The sequence below is a fragment of the Geotrypetes seraphini genome, chromosome 12 (genome assembly GCF_902459505.1).
Source record: "Geotrypetes seraphini chromosome 12, aGeoSer1.1, whole genome shotgun sequence".
NCBI classification, from domain to species: domain Eukaryota; kingdom Metazoa; phylum Chordata; class Amphibia; order Gymnophiona; family Dermophiidae; genus Geotrypetes; species Geotrypetes seraphini.
In genome coordinates, this window is record NC_047095.1 from 53,907,100 (window position 1) to 53,923,509 (window position 16,410).

The 16,410-nt window shown below is 41.1% G+C and overlaps 1 protein-coding gene across 16 annotated transcripts in view; it reads left to right on the forward strand.

Moving 5' to 3' along the window:
- Positions 1-16,410, forward strand: part of DAB1 (DAB adaptor protein 1) — a 692,719-nt gene that overhangs the window by 618,064 nt on the left and 58,245 nt on the right. The gene's annotated exons all lie outside the window — the stretch shown is intronic.

The window sequence follows — 16,410 nt, forward strand, 5'->3', positions numbered from 1 at the left end:
AGTCAGTCTTGCCTCGTACTATCATCGGGAAGGTGATCTCAATAAGCATTATACAGATTGGGTTGGTGCGAACAAGTTTGAAAAGGGGGGGACTTTTCTTGAAACAGCCAGAAGGCGAAACATGTCGGAATGACAGGTCCCTTCCCGATGATAGTACGAGACAAGACTGGCTTAAGATAAGTCAATTAAGTTATAATAATTTTAAGAATTAAGTTATATGACACACTAAAGAAAAATAGCACTGAGCACTTTAAATAAGAAAAATGTGAAAAAATATATAATGGGGCTAATGAGGATGCCATTGCCATAAGTTTGTTTGGTGACCATAGAAATGCATAGCACCTAATGGCTAGTCTGAGGCCTAAAAAAAGTTTAAAAGAAAATTCAAGGAACGTCAAGGACATTGAGATGGTTTTGGGTTAATAACAACCCAGCATAGAGACAGAAATGGATCAGTCAGTTTAAAAGGACCCACTCTAAATAATTTATTCAGATAACTTGGAGGCTCTGCCGTTGGCGTTCATTGTAGGTGGCTGTTGGCATAACTGCAAAACCTTATTGCAAGTTCGTAAACAGGTTCCCTAATAATATTGGTTAGCACACCTTTTATCAAGGCGCGCTAACCGATTTTGGCGCGCGCTAAATGCTAAGATGCCCATAGAAATACGGATATCTTGGCATTTAGCGTGCACTAATCTTTAACGTGTGCTAAATCGATTAGCACACCTTCATAAAAGGACCCCCAAATTAGCTTCAGTTAACAGACATTGCCTACCATGAACCATCTTGCCTCTCACCCATTCCGATTATGTGTTTACAGCACAGGTTAAATTGTACGGCAAAATCAAACGATGAAACAATCGCCCGTGAAACAGAAAAGTGCGTTTTAATGTGATGCCTAGCAAACCAAGGCACCGCAACGGAAAAAGTGGATCGCCTATACAAAGCATAAGTGCGGAGGGGCTTAGTGGTACAGCTGCTGTCTCTGCGCCCAGAGGTCGTGGGATCAAGTCCTAGGGCTGCTCCTTGTGTCCATTATAGGCTCTGGACGCATTAGCGTTTAGCACGCACTAAAACCGCTAACGCGCCTTAGTAAAAGGATCTCTTAATCCTCCATTGCCTCAGTATTTGTATATAAGAACATAAGAATTGCCGCTGCTGGGTCAGACCAGTGGTCCATCATGCCCAGCAGTCCGCTCACACGGCGGCCCTCTGGTCTAAGACCAGCACCCTAACTGAGACTATCCCTACCAACGCACGCTCTTGTTCAGCAGAAACTTGTCTAACTTTGTCTTGATTCCTTGGAGGGTGTTTTCCCCTATAACAGCCTCCAGAAGAGCGTTCCAGCTTTCTACCACTCTCTGGGTGAAGAAGAACTTCCTTACGTTTGTACGGAATCTATCCCCTTTTAACCTTAGAGGGTGCCCTCTCGTTCTCCCTACTTTGGAGAGGGTGAATAACCTGCCCTTATCTACTAAGTCTATCCCCTTCAGTACCTTGAATGTTTCGATCATGTCCCCTCTCAATCTCCTCTGTTCGAGGGAGAAGAGGCCCAGTTTCTCTAATCTTTCGCTGTACGGCAGCTCCTCCAGCCCCTTAACCATCTTAGTCGCTCTTCTCTGGTTGTATAACTGTAAAGAAGCAGTATACAAATCCATTTCCTCTCCCATATATAAACTGTTTTTTAAAATTTTTTTATTGATTTTCAAAATTTCAAAAGTGCAATACAACAAATGCAACGTATAATGATACAATAAAAGCACATCCAACTTACACATGTTCATAATCAACCATTTTTCCCGACCCACCCAATATTTATCCAATAAAACACAAAAACATATATTACCACAAAAAAACTTTACCCTATTCTAAATAATGATATCTTCCCAACCATCCCAAGCGTAGAAATTTAAAAATCAATTTATGACATAAATAACCTCCGTTCCCCCTCCCACCCTTCCCTGGATATGTATTAAAATAAACAAAAATTGACTCTCATTCAACAAATTATAATGAGGTAACTTAAGACGTCTATGGGCCTCATATCAATTTAAATATACTACCATGCCCCAAAGTCTCAGCATTTATCCTTTCAAATCTATAACTAGAGCAAAGACTTGCCCACCAGAACGAACCATATAGAAAGTTTTGTTAGGATTTACTTTTGTGACTATTTAAATGTAAAAGCAAAAAATGGATCTGGCTCTGCAGAGTGAGCGGCCTTTGTCAGTAAGAGGCATTGTACTGAAAGGCCTATTCACTAAATTGCCTTAGCTGTTAGCATGGAAATTAGAACACCCTAACAATGAATGCAGGCACCACATTAGCAGTTAATGCAACTTCTTGGTAATTAACATGAATTATCTGCTGTATTAACAATTAACACAGAATAGGTGTATTACAGTTAATATGGTGGAAATTACCAGCAGATAAAGAGGACGGCAAAATTGTAGCCTCTGCGTTGCAGACACTGTTCAGCTTTTCTCCATGTTTATTTATTTAATTATCTATATTCCACTTTTGGCCTAAGGCTAAGTGGTTTCCATTCAGGTACTCAAACATTTTTCCCGGTGTCTGTCCCATTGGACTCACACCCTCTCTATTGCACCTGGGGCAATGGGGGGATTAATAATAATAATAATAATAGTTTATTTTTATATACCGCCATACCCGGGAGTTCTAGGCGGTTCACATCAATCAAATAGATATTTAAAATTGAAATCATCTAAAATTTCGGCAAAGTTAAAAGCTTACAGTGGGAAGATAAAAACAATTTAACATGAGATAACAATTATAAGTATGTAATAAGATACATTAGGTTGCCAGTCTATTGAATAATTGCGTTTTTATCTGTTTTCTAAAATCAAAGATAAGAGGAAGCTTCTAACGCAGTTTTGGCAAGCCATGTATTCAGTGTGGCCGCCTGAAAAGAAAAGGTTCTGTCGAGGAACCTTTTGTAATGACAGGACTCGGACACGAGGTCATGTACTGAAACTGAGGGGCAACAGGTCCAGGACAAATATCAGGAAGTTCTTTTTCACACAGCGAATGGTGGACACTTGGAATGCTCTCCTGGAGGAGGTTGTGACGGAAACCACCATTCTGGGATTCAAGGGCAAGTTGGATGCATACCTTCTTGCAAATCACATTGCAGGATACGGGTCTTTATCAGGCAACACCTAGCTTGGCCGCCGCGCTTGCGGGTCACCTTACTAGATGGACCCAATGGTCTGATCCGGTGAAGGCATTTCTTATGTTCTTAGGATTTTATTGAGGGATATGCAAACAAGTGTACTCTTCGAGAGCTCTTATTAATGTAATTCAGAATAAAATGAGGGGTGAGAGAGCCTGGTAGCAGATACATGAAAATTTCAATAAGACTCTGGATTCCAATGGCAGCCAATGAAGCTTTTGATAGAATGGAGTAAACATAGAAACATAGAAAATGGTGGCAGAAAAGGGCCATAGCCCATCGAGTCTGCCCCTGCCAATTATCCGCCCCCCCCTGAATTTACTCCCTTAAAGATCCCACGTGAGCATCCCATTTTCTCTTGAAATCCATCACGTTGCTGGCCTCTATTACCTGCAGTGGGAGTCTGTTCCACTGATCCACCACTCTTTCGGTGAAGAAGTACTTTCTGGAGTTGCTATGAAACTTCCCTCCCCTGATTTTCAGCGGATGCCCTCTGGTGGTCGAGGGACCCACGAGACAGAAAATATTATCTTCCGACTCGATGCGACCCTTGATGTACTTGAACGTTTCAATCATGTCTCCCCTCTCTCTTCGTTCCTCAAGTGAATACAACCGCAACTTTTTTAGTCTTTCTTCATACGTTAGATCCTTGAGCCCCGAGAACATCCTGGTGGCCATTCGCTGAACTGACTCGATCCTCAGCATGTCCTTACGGTAATGTGGTCTCCAGAATTGAACGTAGTACTCCAAGTGAGGCCTCACCATGGATCTGTACAACGGCATGATGACTTCAGGTCTCCTGCTGACAAAACCTCTACGGATACAACCCATCATTTGTCTTGCCCTGGAGGAAGCTTTCTCCACCTGATTGGCAGCCTTCATGCTCCCATTTTTTTAAACCAAAAATAAAACGAACAGCCATATTCTGAACTACTCTCAACTTTTTGAGAATTTTCTTTAAAGCACCCAAATATATGATGTTACAGTAGTCCAGAATACTTAAAATGGAAGATTGAGTTAACAAGCGAAAAGAGGCTTCATCAAAGTACTTCTTGATGGTGCGGAGCTTCCAAAGCACTGAAATGCTTTTTTTAAATATTAAATCTGAATGTTTTTCCAATGTGAGGTGTTTATCCAAAGTTACTCCCAATATTTTTAAAGATTGTTCGATAATGTAATCCATCCCATTTACACGTATCATTGTTTCTTTGATTTTATCATTGGGAGTTGCTAAAAAAAAATTTGGTATTTTCTGAATTTAAGTGACTTGTCCAGGGTCACAAGGGATGTTCCTTTTGGAGCCTAGTTAATTTCTACAAAATATTTTATTATCCACAAATGTGCCTCTAATCGTTGAGTGGCTACTGTCCTGGACCCCTGAGGAAAGCATCTTTAGCCGAAACACGGTCCATGTTGTGTCCTCTCCAGTTTGTGCACATGTGGATTTTTAATGAGTCTTCTTATTGGTTGAATAAACGCCTGCGTCAAGAACATCTTCCCCACAGTTTCTTTTGCTGTTGAAGGTTTTTTTTTTTTTTTTTTACTTTAACTCTGAATGCAAGAGATAACACGGGGCAGTTAACATCACCTGAGTATGTGCAGACATCCATATCATTTTATCTGCCGTTCAGTTAGCTCACAATGAAGCATTTTTCTCTGCATTAACTGAATGGAAATTGTTGAAAACACCCTCAGCGTTTAACTCGGAGGCTTTGCTGTTAGCATTCATCGTAACTGGCTGTTAGTTTGCATAACTGCAAAACCTTACTACAAGTTAGCTTCAGACCTACAATTCAAAAGAACCTAACCAGTCTTAAGACCTGAACTCTACCCAATAACATGATTTGTTTCAGGAAGTTAACAGGGTAGTATAAAGAACTACAACAAAGGAGATAAGGTAATGCCTATTTTTTTTTATTGGACTAGCTCAATGCATTTTATGATGAGCTTTCGAAGGTATCTTACCTCTCACCCATCTAACTGTGTGTTCCAGGCAAGTTAGAACAGTTTAAATTATTATAATAAATCCAAATCAAATGATACATACAACAAAGCAATCATCTATAAAACGGAAAATTGCAATCTGCTATGATGCCTTGCAAACCAAAGCAAAGCAACTCAAAAAGTGAATCACCTATACAAAACATATATGATTTTCTGATAGGATTTACTTGGTTGGGAATAGTTTACTCTGTGCAAACCTACTAACATAGTAACATAAGAACATAAGAACTGCCATCTCCGGATCAGACCTTCGGTCCATCAAGTCCGGCGATCCGCACACGCGGAGGCCCCGCCAGGTGTACACCTAGTAAATGACGGCAGATAAAGACCTGAACGGTCCATCCAGTCTGCCCATAAGTTATACCCATTTAAAAAAATACATGATTAAATCAACTTGTCTCTTCTTTGATATTTCTGGGCCACAGACTGTAAACTCTGGTTCCAAATGCTGAAGCTGCCGTCCAAGCTCACTCCAGCCTATCCAACCATCCCGTTGTTTGCAGGACATCTACCGTAAAATCTGGCCAGTAACATTCTCATGTCCAAATCAGTGGAGTTCCCATTTCAAGTTTCAAGTTTTTATTGGTATTTGATGAATCGCTTATTCAATTTGCTAAGCGATGTACAATTTTCTAAAAAAAAACATAGTTATAACATCCAATAAAATAACAAGAGTCTTACAGGTTAAACCAACATGAGTCAGGGAGGAGAGAAGGGAAAAGTTACAATTCTTTCTTAGAGAGAATAAACACAAAGGGGAAAAACAAAAGGGAGGGTAAAGGGTTAAAGTGTTTAGTTGTATAACTAAAGTTTAACTGTTAAAAGCGTCTTTAAAAAGATAGGTTTTTAAGGATTTTTTTAAAAGATCCTTTTCTTCTCTAATATATTGAGGTAATGAGTTCCATAATTGAGGAGCCATTACAGAAAACATATCGTGTCTTCTAGTGCCTACAATTTTCAGGGATGGAATAGTTAGGAGATTTTGAGAAGTGGATCGCAAAGATCGTGAAGTATTAAGAGGAGTGAGCATTCTGGATATGAATTGAGGTTCGTTATAAATTAGCGTTTTATAAACTAAAAGTAGTAACTTAAAGGTGATGCGATGGCTAATTGGCAGCCAGTGGGAATCAATCATTAGGGGCGTAACGTGACCAGCCCGTCCTACACCGAATCACCATATATGAGACACAGACCGTGCAGGTCTGTCCAATACCGGCCTTAGTTCTTTACTTTACATCCTGCGTTTTCCAATTAGAGATCCTCTATTTTTATCCCACCCTTTTTTGAATTCCATCGCCGTTTTCCTCGCCTACAACTTTCAGAATATATGTATCCTAAGTTTAAGAAATGCATCATGTGCCAGACCTTATAATATGGGGAAAAAAACATTGATTTTAAGCCTCATCTCTTCATCCTATACCATTTCGCTTTGCCGTTTTCACAGTTGGTCATTTGCAAGGCAGCTTTTAATAGCTATATGAGTAGCGCTGTTTCATTCTTAAATAAATACACTATACATTTCGTATCTTTCATTAAAAGCAGTTTAATAGATTGTCCTGCTAGATTAAGTGATAACCCCTCCTGGTTCCCTTACAAAGGAATATAAGTCTCTTTTGGCCTGAATGAAAATAAGCTGTGGCCTTTACGAGGCAGGAGGCATTTGTTTTCAGTCTTAAGCTATTAGAGTTAGTAGCACTTTTTTTACAACTGTGAAAGAGCTTTATTTATTTATTTTTTTTTACGATAGGTATAAAAGTTTAAGGTAAACAGAGCAGTGTTATATTGAGAACAAGCTGCAGGGAACTTGGCAGCTGGCTATTAAGACCACAGAATACTTGGATGAAAGCTGCATCCCGATTGGTCATTCTCAGCCACAAACCAGAGATTAGAATATAGCAAGTGAGGTAGCTCCTTGAACTGAGTTGTCTGCGCGATTTTGTCCGCGTGCGATTGTCTTGCACGCTTTTGACCTGTCACCCAATTTGGCTGCCAAATGTAGCTGGCTAGTGCTTTAAATTTTTGTGGATAGTCAGCTTGCTGCTAGCCACTAAGCACAAATATTCAGCGTCCATCTCACCCTGAATATATTAGTGCTTAGCTGGCTAAGTGCTGTTTAACCCGCTAAGAGCTATTCCTGGCCAGTTAAATAGCACTGAATATATATTTTTGGGAGGTGGTATGTCATGGGCAGGGAGTGGATTTGGAAACAACATCCAACTAGCATATTCACATTGGCACATGCCAGCTAGTCAGTTTAGACTTAACACAGGAATAGGATTACCTTAGTTCAGAAAGGATGTTGGAGTGCATAGGGATTCGGTTGGCCCATGTGCCTAAGGCCCTGCCCATAGGAGGGACAGAGGGACATTAGGCAAATGGCCCAATTCCGGTTGGCCCAGGTGCCTAAGGCCTCTCCTATGGGTGGGGTCTTAGATGCCTGGGCCAATCAGGCCCTAGGCCCCTCCCCAGTGCATCCCACAATGCACCGGGAAGGGGCAGGCCCACCATTCAGAGGAAGATAACATCTATTAAGGTTGGGGAGGTTCTCCATCATGTGGACCAGTCCCAAAAAACAAGCTACTTCCAATCAGTGGTGTAGTAAAGGGGGGGGAACAGAGAGGGTGGTCCACCCCAGGCATCATCTTGGTGAGGGTTCAGGCACCCATCCTCCCTCTGCCCCCCCCCCGCTCTGTCCTCCCTTTGTCCTCCACTCTGTTCCCCCACTTCTTCCCTGCTTCCCCGCTACCCTGTGTGTGCGTGCCGCTTCCCTTCCCCCATACCTCTGTAACGCTCCCAGAGAGCAGCAATTTCCAACCTGCTGCTGTGCCAGCGTCGACTCCTTCTCTGATGTCATTTCCTGGACCCACGCCTAGGAAGTGATGGCAGAGGAAGAGCCGACGCTGGTGCGACAGCAAGTTGGGGGTTGCTGCCTGCACCAGGAACATTACAGAGGTACGGGGAGGAAGGGAAGCAGTGTAAACATGGCAGGAGGGGGGAGGAGAAGGAACATGTGGAGGTGGGGGAGGGGCACCACCACTCTGGGCGCCTCTCACTCTCGCTACGCCACTGCTTCCAGGACCAGAAATAGGTGGATTAGGAGGAGAGTGTGAATCTGGGCTCAACAAGGTAGCCTCTAAGCTATTCCTGTCCTGTGGTGAAGGAGGTTTCATGGAAATAGGTGTAGAAATGGAACCACCAAAAATTGTGAAAGAGTCCATCGGGCCTTGCAATGATCTCTTAGGACCCTTAACAACTCCTTTCCTTTTTACCCATCTTAGGATGCCTTCCCAGACTAATAAAAAATAAACAGTAGCTCAAACTGAAGATAAACTATCTCTTCTGTCACCGCCTCAATAGGCTCTGAAGGGGCTGCAAAGAGGCGTTCTCCTTTGATCATGCCCCTATGAGCATGCGCCCATGGGCTTGTGACCACAGGCCACATACCACGGTGTTCTAGCAGTTTTGTAGCACCTCCTGGCATCCCAGTGACGCCAGAGGCTGACTTTTGCAGAGCTCCACCTCTCCGCTCTTGCCCCGTACAGGGCAAGCAGCACCTTCTCTTCAGCAGGAGCCACCAGGTGCCACTATAAAACTGCTAGAAAGTCTTGGCTAAGTGTGTATTCCAGCTATCAATCTGTCCTAATCTAATCTAATCCTTAGGTTTGTATACCGCATCATCTCCATGTTCGTAGAGCTCGGTGCGGTTTACAGTAGAAGAAATAGGAACTACAACAGAGGGTTAGAGATAGAAGTGTGAAGAAAATTTAGAGGACTTGGGATGCCAAGATATAAGAGTTTCCTTGATTCCTAAGTTGGAGGGAGACTTACATTTTTGAGAAAAGCCAGGTTTTCAGATGTTTGCGGAAAACTTGGAGAGAGCTCAAGTTCCAAAGAGGGGAGGTAAGGTTGTTCCAAAGCTCAGTGATTTTGAAGTGGAGGGAGGTCCCTAGCTTTCCTGTGTGGGAAATGCCTTTTAGCGAGGGGAAGGATAGTTGTCATTTCATCCATATGTGGATAGTTCAAAGCCTCTAGGAAATTCTCAGCAGCCAGCTTTTTCTTGTCTCTGTTCTCCTTCCAAATTCTGGGATGTGCCAGTTGTTTCAGATGGTCAATTAGGGAAAATTTAATTCGAAAATGGTCTATCCCAAAACTTAAACAATACAACACTAATCCCTCTTTACCCAACAACTACCGTCCTATCGCCAATTTGCCTTTAATCTCTAAACTCACCGAAAAAATTATTCATTCTCAATTGTCAGAATTCTTTGATCAAACACATGCCCTACATCCTTATCAAACCGGCTTTCGAACTTCACATTCCACTGAATTATCATTACTCGGCCTTATTACAACTATACAATATTTTCACGATCATCTAAAATCTGTTATATTAATTTCCCTTGATTTATCTGCAGCATTTGATACCATAGACCATTCTTTACTTTTATCTAGACTAATAGATTGTAATATCACAGGTCACGCTCTCAACTGGTTTATATCCTACTTTCACGAACGTTACTCTAAAGTTCATGTAAATAACCAAACTTCTTCTTCGGTAACCCAAACTTTTGGAGTGCCTCAGGGCTCTATTTTATCCCCGCTATTATTCAATATCTTTCTATCCCCTCTTCTTTCTCTTGCCCAATCATTAGGATTCTCAATTTTCGCTTATGCTGATGATATACAGCTGCTTTACCCGATCAATACTTCAAACCCTTCAGATATTAACGATCTAAATTCCAAATTAGATACTATAAGTGATTGGCTCTTTTCAAATAAACTTTCACTCAACGTTGATAAATCTTGTGGTCTCCTTCTTCCCATTAAAAAATCTGAATCATTACTAGGAACAATTTACATCAAATCTGCACCATTATTTATGGACACTAAAATAAAATTACTAGGCATTACTTTAGATAGAGAGCTTACTTTTCATGACCACATAAGTTCAGTTGTAAAAACCTGTTTCTTTAAATTGCGCATCATCCGTTCACTCAATTCTATTCTAAATGCTGACTCAATTAATATTCTAATTCATTCCTTAGTCATTTCCCACTTAGATTACTGTAACTCTCTTTTAAATGGACTACCCCAAAAAGAACTTCGACGTTTACAACTCATACAAAATACAGCAAGATCCAAGATGGCCGTGAGCTGATGAGAGTGAGAGAGACGCCGCCAGAGATTCCACGTAACAACGTTTACTTACTGCTTTATCGATGCCGAAAAGGAGAGGGAAAGGTGCTTCTGGAGCCTCGAGGCGCCCGGAGACTCCTCTTCAGATGTCCATGGAGGATTTCTTGCGGCGTCTAAACCAAGAGGCAGCAGCTGCATCGGGGAGTCGCCCGCTGGAATCGCCGGGAAGGAGTGAGGTCGCGGCAAGCTTCCCTGGGCTAGAGTCTACTCTGAGCCCCGACGCCAGAACCCCGCCCCCTCAGCCGCAGCGTGCTAGCTCTCCACGGGAGAGTAGTCAGTCCGAGGAGGCAGACTTCATTTCCCGGGAGGCTGAAATGGGCGTAGCACCGGAGGAAGAGGACATGAAGTGAGAACAACGAAGGGACATGAAATAGAGCAAGGTTCCCAGAGGGAGAAGACTGCCATTGCTGTGGAAGCTGGGACAATGCAAGCAAGTATATTCTCTGTTCCTAAACCCATGAATGTTACCCTAGACTCTATTTGGGACTTGGTAATTACTCTGGGACAAACATTGTCACCACAAATTAAAGCACTAGAAGACAAATTCCTAGAACAAAGAAATGAAATAAATGGACTTAAACAGGAAAATATATTGATGAAAAATAATGTGGAAAAAATAGATAAAAAGATAAGTGAAGTAAATCAAGTCCAAACGACACTGATTAAAGACAATCTCAACCTTAGGAGAAAGGTGGAAATGATGGAAAATAATATGCGGTTGAATAATCTTAGATTTTTGAACTTCCCAAAGATTCCTTCTTTATCAGCAAAAGAAGTTTTGAAAAAGTACTTTAGTGAGGTTCTTAATGTTCCTAATGATGCTTTTCCTCCTTTCTCTAAAATATATTATTTGCCAACATCCAAAAATTTGCAAGAACAACATCAATTAGAACAACAAGGTCAGGGCGAACAAATAACATCATTATTGGAATCTTCAATGAGGGAGGTAGCTATCCCAGCTACCCTATTGGCTACGGTGGTTTTATCACCAGATAAAAATTGGATATTACAGCTTTACTTTAAGAACAGACATAAAGAATTTCTTGGATATAAAGTTCAATTATTTCCGGATGTGACAAGGGAATCTCAGAAACGAAGGAAGGAATTTTTGCTTCTTAAGCCTGGGGTTGCTGCAATGGGGGCATCATTTCTTTTACGATATCCTTGTAAATGCATTGTAAAGTATAAATCTTGCAATTATATTTTCTTTGAACCCTCGCAGCTGACAGGATTTCTCTCCAGGAGGGGCCTTGAAGGGGATTAAGAAAATCTCAATGCATAAATTTACTCTTGGTCCATTCTCATCTGACCGCCTAATTTGTAATTTGAATTTTTCTTTTTCTTTTAAATAGTTTCTCACTCAGGAACATCTTGGATCTCAAATTTTGGGACTTTAATTTTGATTGAGTAAATAGTAATTTCGTTATATAAATGTTACTTCATTTGTTTTATGTTATGTTGACTTAATCATATTCTGTACAAGAAGTTTATTCTTGATAATATATTCAAAATATAAATAAAAAATTTAAAAAAACAAAAAACAAAAACAAAATACAGCAATTAAACTCATCTACAAAATAGGTAAATTTGAACACGTCACCCCACTTCTTAAAGAGGCGCATTGGCTCCCTGTCACCCACCGTATAATCTATAAAATTATACTGCTCTCTTTTAAAATCAAACTCTCCCACTTGCCCTTATTTCTTGATAAATTATTAATACCCCAAAGTTCTCCCCGTTCCTTAAGATCTACTGACCAAAAACTCCTTTTCATTCCATCCTTAAAAGAATCCTACTATACTAGGAAAACTAATTTCGCTATAACTGCCCCCACATTATGGAATTCTCTCCCCCAATTTCTCCGCGATGAACTTCATCTACCAAAATTCAAGACTAATCTTAAAACCTTCCTATTTCAAGATGCCTTTGACAAATCTTAATCTCTAATTATATATTTATTTATTTATTTTTATTTATAAATTTCTTTTTAAGTGCAGTTTACCTGTAACTCTCAAAATTAACTTTTCTTCAGCGCATATCACTTTTACCATGTATCCCCATTCCTCATGTTCTATCCCTTCCCTCTATCTCATTTCCTCTAATAATATGTAACTTCTCCCTTCCTCCCCACTTATCCTCACTTTCAGGTCTGTCAGTATATGTTTTATATGTTTACTCTAATTATTCAAATACACCAAACTACTATTTCTTTCTAACCTATTTTAAATTTTATTGTTAACCGGTCAGATATTTGTTTTATGATCGGGATATTAAAAACTAATAAACTTGGAAACTTGGTCTATCCATGATAGGGGTGTTATTTCAATACTGCTATCCCAGTATTCTGAATGTCAACCCCTTTGTTGATTACCAGCTCTAACCCTTTTCAAGGGTTGGCAAATTGATCACCAGTGTGAATCCTAGTGCTGTCATTGTGTTCAGGAAGACAGCTGTGGTGGCATCTGGGGTTTCAATGTGTAGAATGAACTCTCCCATGATCACCATCCTAGCGTAATTCAAATCGTGTCATGGAGTTCTTTTACAGATAGAAACATAGAAACATAGAAGATGACGGCAGAAAAGGGCTACAGCCCATCAAGTCTGCTACTCTGCTTACCCACCCCCTGTCTATGCCCTAATGACATGTTATGAGGTGCTTGATATATCATGAGCAGACCGATTGGTTTCTCTTCTTGCAGCTGGATTAAAACATAACATAACATCAACTTATAGACTGCATAACCATAAAGATCTATGCGGTTTACAAAAGATTATCCCTTTATTACAAATAGAACTCTGAAGAAAATTAATTATCCACAAATCTAGAGAATAGATAAGTTTTTAAATGCCTTCTGAACTCCAGGTATGACAAAGATAATAAGAATAGTTGCTTAAAATCTTTATCCCAAAGAGCGGCCTGATATGACAAGAGTACATTCATAATATTTTTTAAACTTGCAACTCTTCATTGACGGGTAAGTAAAAAAAGCACAGACTTTTTGAGAGTATTTTGGATTGGGGACTGTGACTACATCAATGAAATACAAGAGTGATTACCTGTTATTATTGTATAATAAATACAACCAAATTTGAAGATGATGTGGGCTCTATGGGCAGCCAATGCAGTTTGCGATAAAAGGAAGATACGTGGTCATATTTTTGCAAACCATAGATTAGTCTCGCCGCTGTGTTCTATATGAGTCATAGTCTGGAAAGAGATTCTGATACATCTAGCTGGGGGATGGCGATTTTGTACAGTCTGTATTCCAGATCCAGACTGCAACCCCTCCACCCCATATTCCTGGTCTTGGTTGATGTTGGATGTTGGAACCTGTTAGGCATAATGGTAAACCAGTGGCAGCAGCTTTCAAATAGCCAGGTTTTACTAATTCCTGTGATGTCAAGATGCTGTTCGTAGATGACATTATGGATCACTGAGGATTTCATAGCAGGTGATCTGGCATTCATCAGTTCCAAAGAGTTTGTCTGGGTGTAGTTTTGGTATGGCAGTGAGGTGAATCAGGAAAAACACAGTTGCCTGCAGGCTTACTGGACATCTCCCTCATCCTCAGTTGCCTAGCAAGGGGGGCAGGGGGGGGTATGGATCGCCCTGGGAGCCAACTTGGTGGGGGTGCCGGCATCTCTCCATGCTACAACACCATGTCCGCACCCTCCCTTCCCCACCCCCACATACCTCTTTAAATCTTCACTAGTGCTAACAGATATTCTGTCCTGCTGCTCACACCTGCCTGGCTCCCTCTGAAATCACTTCCAGGTCGCGGGCCCAGGAAGTGACATCAGAGGGAAAGCCTAGGCCATTGCGAGCAGCAGGCTGAAGAAGCTGTTCATGCTGGCAAAGATTTAAAGAGGTACAGGTGTGGGAAGGGAGGGCGCAAGTGTGGCGTGGGGGCGCAGAAGGAATGGGGGGGCAGAAAGGAGGGTATGAGGGCATCACCACGCCGGACACAACCTACCCTCTCTAAGCCACTGCTCACCCTACTTCTGACCTATATTTATTATGCATGAGCATTGTTCCATAGATACCTTCCGTTATTTAGAAATTATTCTCAATTATTGACTTTCTTTAGTGTCCCAGGTTTCATCACTTTTTAAAAAAAGTTTTTTTAGTATAAAAATGTCTATGATGCACATATCCAAATCTAAAATATTCCAGTTAATAAATTCAAAGTAAAACACTTTTTTCTATCTTTGTTGCCTGGACATTTTGGTTTTCTGTCATCTTGGTCCCAGTTTCTCTTTTCTGCTTTCTTGTCTGTCTTATGCTAATTTTCTTTCCAGTGTCTGCTGTCCATTTTTCTTTTCTCTTTCTCTGTTGTTCCATTACTTCACTAAACCTATCTCTAAATTATTGATTTTTCTTTCAGTTCTTTCCTCCCTTTTTTTCTTCCTTGTCTACCCAAATTTTATCCTCTCTCACCCTTCTACTTTTTAATTTTCAGCTACCTAATAGTTTTCCATTTCCTCTCAATCCCTAGCTCTCCCATTTCCCAGCCTTCTATTTCCATCTATTCCCCATTATCACATTTCTACCTCTGTACTCACCATTCTTCTCTCACTCATCTTCTTACCACCCCCCTTTTTGAACTTTCCCACCATTTCAAGAATTCCCTCTTCATTTCTCCACTCCACCCACTCTCCTTGTCGGACCTCTCCATGTCCCTTTTCTTTCACCCCCTAGCACCTTCCTGTCCCATCTCCTTTCCCTCCTACCCTCTCCATCTCTCCTCCTCTCTCCCTACCCCCCATCATTCATTACTCTTTTCTGTTCTTCTTCTCTTCCCCTTTTGATGCTGAGCAATGGGTTAGGAAGAGGAAAGAGATGCTGTGTCTCTCCTTCCCTTCAACCCCTACCAACCATTTCTCCCTCTATCTTCCCTCTCTCATTCCTTCCCTTCTCTCCCCAAGTCAAACTTCTCTCTTTTTCTTCCAGAATACCCTCCCATCATGCTTCCCTCCCTCCCTCTCCATCACCCTCAAGTCCACCCTCTCTCCTTTTCTCTTCTAAAATGCCCTCCCATCCATATCACTCCTTCCCCCCTCCCTCCACACATTTTTGTTTCACAATGACATGGATTGACATAGGATATCTCATTCACATTTCCCATATCGTTGTAAGTGACAGCCCATGTGTGTGTATACCATGGGCCAATTTTATAAAAGTCATGTGTAAGAAGGCTTTACCCAAGATAAAACCTTGGTAAAATGCACACCCCCACCCCCCAAAAAAGAAAATTTACAACATGCTGCCTTTTTTGTTTTCTCTTGCAACTCTTAACTAATTTTAATGTAAGTCCCTTCCCTGCCCATTTAATTATTTGAAACTAGTGTTTTTGAAAAATACAATTACAAAAAACATCTTTTTCATTTGTACAGTTGAAACCTTATACAGCTGTTCCTAACACAATAAAGACAACATGTTATTTCACTGAAATTTCTGTTCCTCAATATAATAGAATCTAATGAAGCATTTTTACCTAAAAGCATGCAGCGTTTAGACAGCATGGATTTGCAGTATGCACTAATTATGAACATTAAAGTCAAGGTCTAAATTTGTATCCTTCCTTGTGGGTGTGCTGTAATTAATCGTGGAGAATTTTCCCGCCGTTACCGTTTAATTAAAACAGGCAGTGTAAGATGCTCAAATTTAACAGCGACAGATCTGTCAAACAGCCTGGCTTGTGCCAAAATGATCCTAAGGTTTTAGTTCTGGTCAGGGGCAGACTGACCATTCGGGCAACTGGGTGGTGCCAGAGGGCCCAGAACCTCCTCCCTAAATGACCGACATCTCTTTCCTTCCCGTTTTTGGGTCTCCCGTCTTTCACCTCCTTCCCCGCTCCAGCATCTTCCCTGTCTCTGACCCCTCTCCCCTCATGCATTTACCTCAAAAGTTTGTTTCTCCATACAGGGCCCCAGCATAGGCTGTTTACTACTGACTGGAACCTTCTCTCTGCCACGGCCCGCCCCTTTCAGATGTAACTTCCTGCTGCTGCAAAGTC